This window comes from Pleurodeles waltl, chromosome 5, assembly GCF_031143425.1.
Source record: "Pleurodeles waltl isolate 20211129_DDA chromosome 5, aPleWal1.hap1.20221129, whole genome shotgun sequence".
NCBI classification, from domain to species: domain Eukaryota; kingdom Metazoa; phylum Chordata; class Amphibia; order Caudata; family Salamandridae; genus Pleurodeles; species Pleurodeles waltl.
This window is the reverse complement of record NC_090444.1, coordinates 234,191,567-234,204,949: the sequence shown is the minus strand read 5'-3', so window position 1 is coordinate 234,204,949 and position 13,383 is coordinate 234,191,567.

Here is a 13,383-nt window from a genome sequence, read left to right as displayed (position 1 = left end):
GCTTGAACATGTTTGATAATCTGCGCAATACTTTGCTGTGGCCAGCACCTTCTCCATGGGCCTTTGTTGCCAGCAGACAAAGGCTGTTTGCAAGTGTGTCTGAATTGCCAGGCACAGGCCCTGCACAAAAAATGTCACAAAAGCTGGAAGGCCTTCCCCTAAAGGGTTGCTCAGGATGCTATTTTGGGGGTAAATTTGCAGTAGGTGGTCATAATATGCATTTACTGTCTCATCCTTCTCTTGTGTGGTGTTCACTATCTTAGACCAATCTACTCTATCTTCTAGGATCTTTATCTTTAGGTTTTTTTTATTCCTTCCTCAAGCTTATCTGCTACCAGTAATTTAGGCATCCCACCCTATTTTTGCCCAGGCTCGGTGTCTCTACATGCTTGCATTCTTCCCATAAGTTCTATAGGTATAATGATATTAAATAAGATGTCTAAGTCCTTCCACAGAAGCCTCCCCCGTTGCTAACAGGTGATTTAGTTCTGTGTACCATTTATGGGGCCTCTTACATAATTTAAGAAAATCCTTGATGAAGGACATAAGATCATATCTGGACCATGGGACCTCTCTGTGGGTCGGTGGTCTGGGCTTGCCATCCGGTGTGTGTGCTGAAGGCCCCTCCTGCAGTGTCATCACGAGGTTGGGGTGAACCATTGATGGGGCGTGGCAGCCAGCTGCTGCACAACACCAATATTGGCAGGGAGGATGACAAGTCCGCCCACTGACGCAGCTTGTCAACAGCGTACTGCAGTGTGCCTATTAATTGGGCGTCACCCAGGGATGCAAATCAGCATTCTGAAAACTAAATTTGGCCACGTCCCAGTCATAGTCTGAGAGAAGGGATGGGAAAAAGCAGAGTCATGGCATGTATACATTGTGCATAAGTATGACACCTCTCCAGTAAGGTCTCAAGCAAGCTTGTCTTTGCTAACACTAGCACCCTTTCATGGTATGGTCGGACATAATCCTCCTTTAGCTGCAAAACCTGCAAACTCCTATCCAGCAGATCAGCCTACAATGCAGGCCACCTTGCGCTACTTTCTTCAGGATATATGCCTGACTTTGCAACAGTGTGGTTACTGAATAAAGGTCCAGTAAGCTACTGCGGTGGTGCAGCACCGGGGTATTAGGTGGCGGGTGCCAGTGCCCCACTGCCTCCCAGTTGTTGTACCCAAGCCGACCCCTCGCACACTCCCGTCAACAGCCTAATATTATACGGGGTGTGTTTTACATAAGTGCAAATGTCCCATATTAAGCCCTGTACGTAAGCAGCCATCATGGCATGATCATGGGATTCATCGTTGGACTTTTGCTGCCAAGCCGGTTAATCGTTTTTGGCAGTGGTATTTCTCTTACTCTAACCTCCTTAGCCAGTTGGTCGTGTCTTCCCCACCTCTCCTACCACAGGTACAGCTTCCATCCTCATTATAAAGAGAAATGGGAGTTGTGAAATATAATAAAGATCTACTTTGCTAAGTTCTACTTTAGGCAAGGTGTGCAGCTGCTCATGCGCTGCAGCCTTGTCTGCTGGGGATAGCTCAGTTGGTTCATCACCTGTAGCACTGCTCTCACCTTTGGGGACCTCTGCACCTGGTTCAAAGTGTGGGGGTTTCTCATTCACCCTGTAATAATGTCTTCGATGAGAGGATCTGTGTCTCTCCACCCCCAGCTACCTCTGCTGGCACGCTAGGCAGGGAAAGAAAGGGATACACTCAATTAATATCTACCTGAAACTTACATCAGTTTTCACTAATCTTTTGCTCTCAGGCCAACACCTGTGGATTCTTAGTAGTGCCAACAGTTCCTTATGAATCTTTGCCTTGAAATTACTAGTCATTCTCAAATAGCACACTCAAGTCCCACATCCAGAATGAGTTTCACTCACTCAGACGTATTTTGCTTCCCTTCATCAATAATACTTGCCTAAATTTCCCAGCTACTGCAAGTCAAGCATACCATGCAAAGGAAACTGCAACTCCTTATTCCTGCTTGTCAACCTGTGCCACTTTTCCAAGAACAAACATGCACTAAGGCCGTGACCTATAGCCACTTGATAGGCAGGAGATATTTTAGGTGGGGCAGGTTTGCTATTATCCAACTTCTCTTTATTTATTGGCTGGTCCATTGTTGCAGGTGTTCACTCTCTCTAGCACAAGACAGGTACTTCCAGTCACACCAGACAAAGGTACAAACGGGTGTTCCTGGGGCTAGTTTCCTGGGCTCATACACCTTTACATAAAACAGATCCTTCTGTACTTAACCTTTGCATGGTATTATTAGTAAGAAATAGAGGAGCGTGCAACAACCGAACACTCTGGGTACAAAGTCACATGATGTTAGTTCACTGAAAGGCGTGCATACTCAACACAAAGGCCCTCATTATGACCCTGGCGGTCAGTGATAAAGTGGCGGTAATACCACCAACAGGCTGGTGGTAATTACTGTCAAATTATGACCATGGCGGAGAAAATCACCACAGACCGCCAATGTACCACACCAATCGCCAGGGCGTTAACAAACCTGACCTTGGCGGTAGCCTACAACAGCCAGGTGGAAGACAAAGTACTGCCCACCATATTTTGCACCTTTAATCCGCCATGATTTATGGGTTGGTACAAACACCATCAAAAGCTTGGCGGAAACACATCACAGAAGAGCAAAGACTCACCATCGGAGACACAGGGAAGAACAACACCGCCATGGAACTGGAACTGCAAGAATTCCCAATGCTCATCTACGTCATGCTCCACCTGGAACACCAACACCGAGGAAGACAATGTCGGTGAGTAGAGCTGCCTAGCACACAAGGGAGGGAGGGAGGAAAAGGACAGTAACACACACACACCATACACAACCAGCTGCAGACAAAAAACAATGGCACACTATACACGGCACAATAATGCAAGAACAAGAATGCACTAATGAGAATTTATTGATCTAAACAGCTACCAAATGAACCAATTGTATGAAAAACAGATATGTACAAATGTACACAAAGGGCCAATGCCCAGTCCAATGTACTAAGGGCCCACATGGCCACAGGGCACAGTCCAAGGCCCAACTTGAATCCTGACTTAATCCGGATAGAACTCTGCAGGGGCATCAGTTTACAAGTGGGCAGGCACACCAAGGGGATGGGAGGTGGGGGGCACCTCATCTGAATACAGGAACAAGTCCACTGGTTCTGGAGGGAGCTCCATGCCCATTTCCCTGTCCTGGGGAGTGCAAGGCCACAGTCTCTGGAGTGGGTGACTTTCCCACTGGTTCTGGAGGGGGCTCCATGCTAATTTCCCTTTGCTGGGGAGTGCAAGGCCACAGTCTCTAGAGTGGTTGACTTTCCCACTGGTTCTGGAGGGGGCTCAATGCCCATTTCTCTGTCCTGGGGAGTGCAGGGCCACAGTCTCCGGAGTGGGTGACTTTCCCACTGGTTCCGGAGGGGGCTCCATGCACATTTCCCTGTACTGTGGAGTGCAAGGCCACACTCTCTGGAGTGGATACTTTCCCACTAGTTCTGGAGGGGGCTTCATGCCCATGTCTCTTTGCTGGGGAGTCCAAGGCCACAGTCTCTGGAGTGGGTGACTTTCCCACTGTTTCTGGAGGGGGGGGCTCTGTGCCCATTTCTCTGTCCTTGGGAGTGCATGGCCATAGTCTCTCAGGTGGTGAACATGCCCACTGCTCCTGGAGGGGGCCTGTTAGACCTGACAGTCTTAGGGTGGTCACCCATAACTTTTTGCCTGCCTCCCTCCACTTTTTGGACACTGTTTTTGCTGGTTTTAGGACTCTGCGCACTTTACCACTGCTACCCAGTGCTAAAGTGCTTATGCTCTCTCCCTTTAAACATGGTAACATTGATTCACACAATTGGCTCATTTAATCTACTTATAAGTCACCAGTAAAGTGCACTACATGTGCCAGGGCCTGTAGATTAAATAGTACTAGTCAGCCTGCAGCACTGATTGTGCCACCCACATTAGTAGTCCCTTAACCATGCCTCGGCCCTGCCATTGCAAGGCCTGTGTGTGGAGTCACATTGCCACTTCGACTTGGCATTTAAAAGTACTTGCCAAGCCTTAAACCCCCCTTTTTGTACACATAATACACCCCTAAGGATTGCCCTAGGTATCCCATAGGGCAGGGTGCTGTGTAGAGAAAATGCAGGACATGTACCTGTGTAGTTTACATGTCCTGGTAGTGTAAAACTCCTAAATTCTTTTTTACACTGCTGTGAGGCCTGCGCCCTTCATAGGCTAACATTGGGGCTGCCCTCATACAGTGTTTGAGTGGTAGCTGCTGCTCTGAAAGGAGTAGGAAGGTCATATTTAGTATGGCCAGAATGGTGATACAAAATCCTGCTGATTGGTGAAGTTGGATTTAATATTACTATTTTAGCAATGCCACTTTTAGAAAGTGAGCATTTCTCTACACTTAAATCGGTCTGTGCCTTACAATCCACGTCTGGCTGGGCTTAGTTGACACCTCCCTTGTACATCCACTCAGACACACCTCAAACACAGGATACTCAGCCTCACTTGCACACATCTGCATTTTGAATGGGTTTTCCTGGGCTGGAAAGGTGGAGGGCCTTACACTTGCATGTCAAAGGACAGTAGCCTGCCCTCACACAAAGGACTGCTATACCCCCTACTGGGACCCTGGCAGATAGGATTGAACTGAAAGGGGACCTTGTGCACTTCTAAGCCAATCTTTGAAGTCTCCCCCACTTCAAAGGCACATTTGGGTATTTAAAGAGGGCCTCTGCCCCTACCAACTCAGACACTTCCTGGAGAAGAGACCCTGAACCAGAGCCTGCATCCTGCCAAGAAGACCTGCCTGGATGCTCAAAGGACTCACCTGTCTGTTTTCTGTGAAGGACTGCTGCCTTGCTATTGCCCTGCTGCCTTACTGCTCTCTGGCTGCGGTGAGGAAGTGCTCTCCAAGGGCTTGGATAGAGCTTGCCTCCTGTTCCCTGAAGTCTCAGGACCAAAAATACTTCATCTCTACAAGAAGGGCTCCTTGTGCTGCAAAATTCGGCGCACAGCCTGCTAGAAACAACACACACAGCCTGTACCACAGTGAAACTTTAAGCGCACGCTGAACCGGAACGACGCAGCCCGACTTCACAACAAGAAGATCAATGCAGCGCCAGTGTAGCGATCGGAAATTCGGCGCACGGCTCTACCAGATCGATGCATAGCCAAGCCGGAACGATGCAGCCCGACTTCCAAAGAGGAATCGACGCAGTGCCTTCGTGCAGTAGAAATTTCAACGCAGCGCCCACCGGACCAATGCAGCTCCTGTGACTTCATCCTGCCAGTGCCGGAAATCGACGAATCGTCCCCGGGGCATCTGAAAACCCCACAACCCGAAGAGGATCCATGACTGAGTGCTGGAAATCGACGCACAGCCATTCCCGGGTGAAAATTAAACGACGCATCGCTGTGTGCAGCCCGAGAAATCGACGCACTCCCCTTTGTTTGCATGCTTCTCCTCCTCTGCGGTTCTTTGCAGAGATTTTTCACGCGAACCAGGTACTTTGTGTTTGAAGGAGACTTTGGCCCTCATTATGACATTGGTGGTATATCCCACTTACTGCCATGCTGACTGCCACCAATATACAGCGGATTACCGCCACCCATATTATGATCCACACATAGCAATCCGTCACTATACAGCCACACACACACAAGTCCGCCAGCCCAAAGCTCAGTGACAAACTGGTGGTAGCAAAACCCACACCATTACGCCAACAGAACTACACCCACAGCATTATGACGTGCTCAAAATACACACACACATACAAAACAACACTACATTGGACAATTTGAATAACACACACCTGACACCCATACACACACCACACCCACACACCCACACCACTATAAAACACACACCCACATTACCCACAACCCTTTACGTCTAAAAACAATTGCCACAAGGGAGATAGCAAGAATACTGACAAGACCACAGCCACACACCACCATCACCTGTACACCATACACGCATATTACATCACACACCCCAACACATCACCCCACACCACTCACACTACACCCATGGCACCACAACAACACCCTAGGTTCTCAGAGGAGGAGCTAAGGGTCATGGTGGAGGAAATCATCTGGGTAGAGCCACAGCTATTTGGATCACAGGTGCAGCAGACATCCATTGCAAGGAAGATGGAGCTATGGCGGAGAATCGTGGACAGGGTCAACGCCGTGGGACAACACCCCAGAACAAGGGATGACATCAGGAAGAGGTGGAACGACCTACGAGGGAAGGTGCGTTCTGTGGCAGCAAGACACCAAATAGCTGTACAGAGGACTGGCGGTGGACCCCCACCTCCTACCCCACAACTAACAACATGGGAAGAGCAAGTCTTGACAATCATGCGTCCTGAGGGCCTGGCAGGAGTAGAAAGAGGACTGGACTCTGGTAAGTCAACTCTCTATTACTATCACCCCTCCTACCTGCATGCCATCACAAACCCCTACCCTTACCCTCACTCCCATCATTCCACCACCCCACACACACCCCACCCCTCCCAATACCAAGCCCTGCATGTAACACCAATGCACGGACCTCCATCACAGACCTGCATGGACACCCATCACTAAAGCATGCACACTAGAGAGAATCACCCAAAACCACAAAATAACTACTCACACAAAGCTAACCTGACGGTGCAATAACAACCATATAGGGCAACACACCCATGCACAAGATGTCACAGGCAGAAACAATAACACAGCATTTACATCCCCACAGGTCCCCCACCCAATGTCACTGGAGATGAGGTGCCAGGAACATCCAGTTCCCCCCAGAAGAGGCCCACAGTGATGACAGCAGCTCTGGACACCTGGATCTGGATGACCAAGCTGGCCCATCAGGGATCTCCGGACAGTCGGTAACCCAGGCACAGTCCCATACCACCACAGAACCTCCCCCCTCAGGAAACACCAGCACAGCAACCACCCAGCGGACCCATACCTCTGTCCCAAGGACACGTCAATCAGCAGTGTGTCAACCACTACAGGGACCCCAGGCAACCCCACAAACACAGGACAATCAGGGACCTGGGGTCTGTGGCAGTGGGCACACAGGTCAGGGGACAGAGGCACAGGACAACAGGGAAGCTGGGAGGAATGCTGTGCGACAGGGTAAGGACAGGTCCAGAGACCCGACTCTCCAGGCACTCACCACCATTCCCAGGAGACGATGGGCCAGATACTGGACAAGTTGCAGGAGACCCAGCGGCAGCAGGAGGGACAGTACCTGGGGATCAGGGAGGACTTGAAGGACATCAACACCACCTTGGTCACCGTTGCAGGGGTGCTGGCAGACATGGCCAACACCATGAGGGAGGCAGTGGCACTCCACCGGGCCTCTGACACTAGCCACACAGATGAACAGCCTTCCACCTCCACTGCCACTAATGGACAGGAGGCCCTGTCACAGGAACAACAGGCCACCAGCACCCCACCCCCTGCAGAAGGAGAACCATCCTACGATCCAGGCAGAAGCCAGAGGTTATTGCCAAGACCCCCACCGAGAAATACGACTCTCCTGATTGTCACCCTTGTGTCCCACTCTATCACCCTGTCCACCTAGAACTTCATTGCTCCACTTCCTATGCTCCTTGGACAATGCACCTGTGATACAAATAGACTGGAACAACACCCTGGACTTTCCTCCATCATCACCCTATACCATTGCACTTCCCCGTATATGTTAGCACTTCAATAAACACACTTGGATCAAAATCTATTTTGACCATGTCATGTATTTCAAATATGTATTGATTGAAACGGGTACAACCATTGCAAATGAAATGTACATAGAATTAGCATAGATTAATGACCTGTAGCTGGCTGTAGTGATCACACCAGGAGTATATGTCAGGTCACCAACTTCTGCAAAATGAACTGCCAGAGGGAACAGTCCTGGACTTTCCTCCACCATCACCCCAACCCATTGCACATCCCCCTCTACTTATTAGCACTTAAATAAACACCATTTGAATTAATTATGTATGGAGTCTGTCAAATTATTGAAATATGTATTTGTTAAACAAGCTTTAAACACTGCAATACAACTGTACAGTAATGTATACATAGGAATGACCTTTAGTTGGCTGCAGTCAACACACCAGGACCGATAGTGGGGCACAAATATCTGCAAATAGAGATGAAGGGGGACAGTAAGTGGCTATAGAAGTGGGAAAATCAGCCTGCCAGTGACAATGTCAAACACAAAACTGTCAATGTAAAGTGAAATTACAGTGTCTTACCTATGTGTCATTGGAAGTATTGTCGTATTATAGCACTTCTGTTGTCCACATCCTCGTCCTCGTCCTCATCCTCTGCCTCCTCATCTTCACTGTCCACAGGGTCCACTGCTGCCACACGCCCATCTCCAGCCTCATCCTCCTGCAGAAAAGGCACCTGGTGACGTAAGGCAAGGTTGTGCAACATACAGCATGCCACGATGATCTGGCAGACCTTCTTGGGTGAGTAGTACAGGGATCCACCTGTTAGATGGAGGCAACGAAACCTGGCCTTCAGGAGGCCGAATGTCTTTTCAATTATTATTCTTGTTCGCCCATGTGCCTCATTGTAACGTTCCTCTGCCCTTTTCCTGGGATTCCGCACAGGGGTCAGTAGCCATGAGAGGTTGGGATAACCAGAGTCACCTACAAATATTGAGAGACACACACTAACCCTTAGGGCCCACACGATACACCAACACCTACTGGGTGTGAACCAGGGCTCATCTATTAGCCACACCCAGTGCCTCTGGAGTTGAGACATCACATACGGTATGCTGCTATTCCTCAGGATAAACGCATCATGCACAGGCCCAGGATACTTTGCATTGACGTGGGAGATGTACTGGTCCGCCAGGCACACTATCTGCACATTCATAGAGTAAAAGCTCATTCCATTTCTGAACACCTGTTCATTTCTCCGGGGGGGACAAATGCTACATGTATACCATCTTTTGCCCCAATTATGTTGGGGATATGTCCCATTGCATAGAAGTCAGCTTTCACTGTAGCCAAATCCTCCAGCTGGGGGAAAACTATGTAGCTGTGCATGTGTTTAATCAGGGCAAACAACAGTCTGGTCAGCAATATTGAGAACATTAGCTGAGACATTCCTGCTGCCAAGCCCACTTTCATTTGGAAGGAGCCAGTTGCCAGGAAATGGAGCACTGATAACACTTGCAGAAGAGGGGGGATGCCAGTGGGGTGACGGATATCAGATATCAGGTCAGGCTCCAATTGGGCACACAGCTCTGTGATTGTGACCCTGTCCAGACTATAGGTGAGGATAATTTGCTTGTCCTCCATTGTTGCCAAGTCAACCAGGGGCCTGTACACGTGGGGATGCCTCTATCTCCTATTCACCCGCAGCGGTTGCAATCTATGGGGCAAACTGTGAGCAGCTGGTCAGTATTCCAAATTTACAAACACTACACTGCATTGCATGTTGTGACTGTAACTGTATATTGTTGGATAGGCCCAAATGGTGCCTATTTGTACTGTGACGCAGTTAGGTGCCATGGCCTGCCCCCCCTGAAATGGCATCTGCCTGTCCTGTATGGAGCGATATGAGGAAATGAGGTAATTCCACTGACGTGCGCCGTTGCGGGTGGTTGGTGAGAACCGCCGTGCAACTCCTCATTGGATACCATTGGGCCCTATGGGTTACAGTGGCCAATGGTGATGTACGCTGGTGGTGACGGTACGCACCGCCGCGGACGTGACCGCCATTTTCTATCTGTTCACTCACTTGCTACTTGACCTTCAACAGGAGAGGACCTACACTGCAAGTGCTGCTGTGACCTGTGTCTGGAACCGACTAAGGCTCGTGTCACTGTGGAAAGGGCCCCTGCCTTCACCGCTGTGGAGTTGGAGAGACGGGTGGATGGGGTCCTACCCCAGTACCGAATGCTTTATGGGCCTCCAGACCAACAGGTGAGTACACTGTGAGCACGATGCATGGGGCATGAATGCATGGAGTGCTGTGTGTGAGGGCCTCGTGCAGGGGGGTTGGTGGAAGGGCCTTGGCAGCGTGCTGCATGTATGGTGTGCAATGTCTGTACGTAAGGGGATGTGAGGGCTATGGTGAGCCATGAGTGTAACAGGCAGGACGGTCTGACTGATTCCTTTTTCTATGTGTATTTCTCTGCAGGTCAGCGCCATCCAAAAAAGGGTATATGGTGTGCCGTCGCCAAGGACGTGCAGACCCTGGGGATCTACGGCAGCCGGAGCACCCACTGTTGCAAATGGTGTGAGGACCTGAGACAATGAGCATGGAAGATGGCGGAGGCCCAACTAGGGATGGCCTCCCAACGAGGAAGGGGTGCCCGTCAAACCTGGAGCCCCCTGATGGCCCGCATACTGGCGGTGGCCTATCCAGAGCTGTATGGGCGCTTGGGGCATCACAGCAGCCACAACGGGGTGAGTACAGTGCCCCAATATACTACTTGCACGTGTTGGGGTGGTATCCAGGTGGGGCCTGTGAGTACCCCTGGGCCAGGCCAGACATTGCAGGGTAGGGCCCATGTTGGGCAGGGTCCGATGTAAACTTCCTCCAACCAAGCTAGTAGGCATCCACTACTGGACAGGGGTCTGGGGGTCTCAGGTATGCTGCCATTGACGTTAGGTGTCCCTGTCAATGGGCTGGTGACTAGCATTGTGACTGTTAGTGCATTGCCTAGTGTGTAGGGCTGTTCCCTGTGTGTGTGTGTCGAGTACGCCAACGGTGGTGTTGTTGCCGCCTTTGACCAAGGGTATCCAAGGGAATCTCTCCGCCCCTTTTTGTTTTGTTACCCTGTCCTTATGTGCATTAGCATCATCTGGTGCAGGAGCAGAGGCACCGGTGACGGGGAGAGATGCATCCCACAAGGCCCAAGAGGCCGAATCCACCGACTGTGAGGGCACCAGTGGAATGGAGGGAGAGGGAAGCACCACAGCGGAGACTGGAGGGGACAGTTCTGACAGTGATATCTCCTCTGATGGAAGCTCTCTTTTGGTGGTGGACACCTCTGTGCCCACCCCAACTACAGGTATAGCCGCCACCCCCTGTACCAGCACCACCCTGCCAGCAGCCCCTCATCGTGTTTCCTGTGCCCGCTCACCCAGGAGGGTGGACATTTCCTTCACCCCAGGCACCGCAGGCCCTGCCCCAGTTAGCCCTGCTGCCCTGAGTGAGGAGGCTATTGACGTCCTGCGATCCATCTCTGTTGGGCAGTCAACCATTGTGAGTGTCATCCAGGGGCTGGCAGCCCATTTGCAACAAACAAATGCATTCCTGGAGGGCATTCACTCTGCTTTGGCAGCCCAACAGAGATCAATCCAGGCTCTGGCCTCCTCCCTGATGGCAGCCATTGTCCCTGTATCTAGCCTCCCCCCTCCAACTTCCTCTGCTCAATCCCATTCCCCTCAACCCCAACCTATCCCAAGCACACAGGCAGACCAGCATGCACCCAGGACAACACACAATAGTGGCACAAGCAAACACAATCACCACACATCATCCCACAGGCACTCACACAAACACCATCCAGATGCAGACATACCAACATCCACTGCCTCCACTGTATCCTCGTCCTCCTCGTCCACCTCCCTGCTGTAGTGTCTACACTCACACCTGCATGCACTACATCCTTATCCACTACCATCATCACGGCTATCACTACATGCCCCTCACTGGCAGTCACCACCCCGCATCCATGGACATGTCCCCTGTGTCCTCTGCTACTGTGTCTATCCCCCCTCCACCCAAAATACACAAACGTAAGCACTCAGACACCCAACAGCCATCCACCTCATAACAACATCCAGCCCATGCACCTGCACCGAAACACAGCAGACAGACACCTCCTACAACCACTTCCTCTTCTTCCACTCCCAAACCTTTACCCTCTTCCCACCCCAATGTCCCTAAGAAGCTTTTCCTCTCCATCGTTGACCTCTTCCCTACCACTGAACCCCGTCCTTCATGTCGGGCCAGGGTGGTCAGAACCCAGGCGAGCACCTCAGTCACCCTGTCCACGGCCACAGTAGTGTTGACAGCTACTGCAGGTGGGAGAGGATCCCAGGCACCAGGCAGCAACACTGACAGGGTGCCTGCACCAGGTGCATCAAGGAAGGGCAAGGAGGCACCACCAGCTGCGACAGGCAAGGGAAAGGAGGCACCACCAGCAGCGTCTAGGAAGGGCAAGGAGGCCCCACCAGCTGCAGGAGGGAAGGGCAATGGGCAATCCCTGGCTGCTGACAGGAAGGGCAAGGGGCCTGCACCAGCAGGCAGGAAGGACAGGAGGCCTGGTGCTGGGACTCATTCAGCCGTCCAAGGCTGCAGGGAAAGGACTGGAGCCTCCCCCCACCACTGGCAGCACCGCCATCAGCACCGGCACCAGCACCACTGCCAGCAGCAGCAGGCCCAGTGGGCAGCCGTCTGAGACTACAGGGGATGGGCTGGAGCCTCCCCCTGTTGTGTAGCCATTTTAGTTATAGCTTCATGCACTTTAACCTAGATATATTTTATTCAGCTTTGCTTTAATATTGTTACACTAGCCACTTTTACGGTCTTGTTTTATTTTCCCTCTATCTCACTGTTGTTTTTGCCTAGGCCAGCACTCTATTCTCAAACAAGACATTCTTGCTCACTCTGCACTTTTTTCCAAGGCTGCAGTAAGATAGGTTGTCGGAGAACGTGGTATAAGTTTAGTCTCTGACATTCATAGAAAATACATATCCTTACGTAGGGACATTTTCTTAGAACACCAGCTGTTTCGTTATAAAACACTTCCCTGTCCCTTACATGTTAGAGGGAGATTCCAGCCAGAGAACCACAACTGTATGCTGATTGGTGAATGTTTTGCTACAGCTGTCTTTACTGACTTCAGTCCTTTGCTCGGGTATAGGGGATGATGTCTTCCCAGGGGAACCTGAAGGGCAGAATTAGAGCTTAACATGCTGTGCTCTATCAGAGCCTAGGTAGGAATTAGTCTGTTGACTCTAGTGACAATATGGTAGCATAATTTTTATGTTTCACTCTCCTTGTCACAATTTTAATCTTGTCATGCTGTATCATCCTGGTTATTGCAGTCCACACTTTGCTATCTAAGATGCATTCGCTTTATTAAAGCATTATTGAAATATATACTGCCTCTCTTTGTCATTGTGTATGTGGGACTAATGTAACTGAGAGAAATGGATGAGACCTGAGTGACCACGGCTTCCCTGAGAAACCAGTTATGTCATGCACTCGGCTGCCCAATCATCCCTACCCTTGGGTAGAGATGAGGCATGCTAGTTAGCCGGAGAAGACCCCGGATTGGAGCAACAGGTGTCACCTGTGGTGGGTTAGA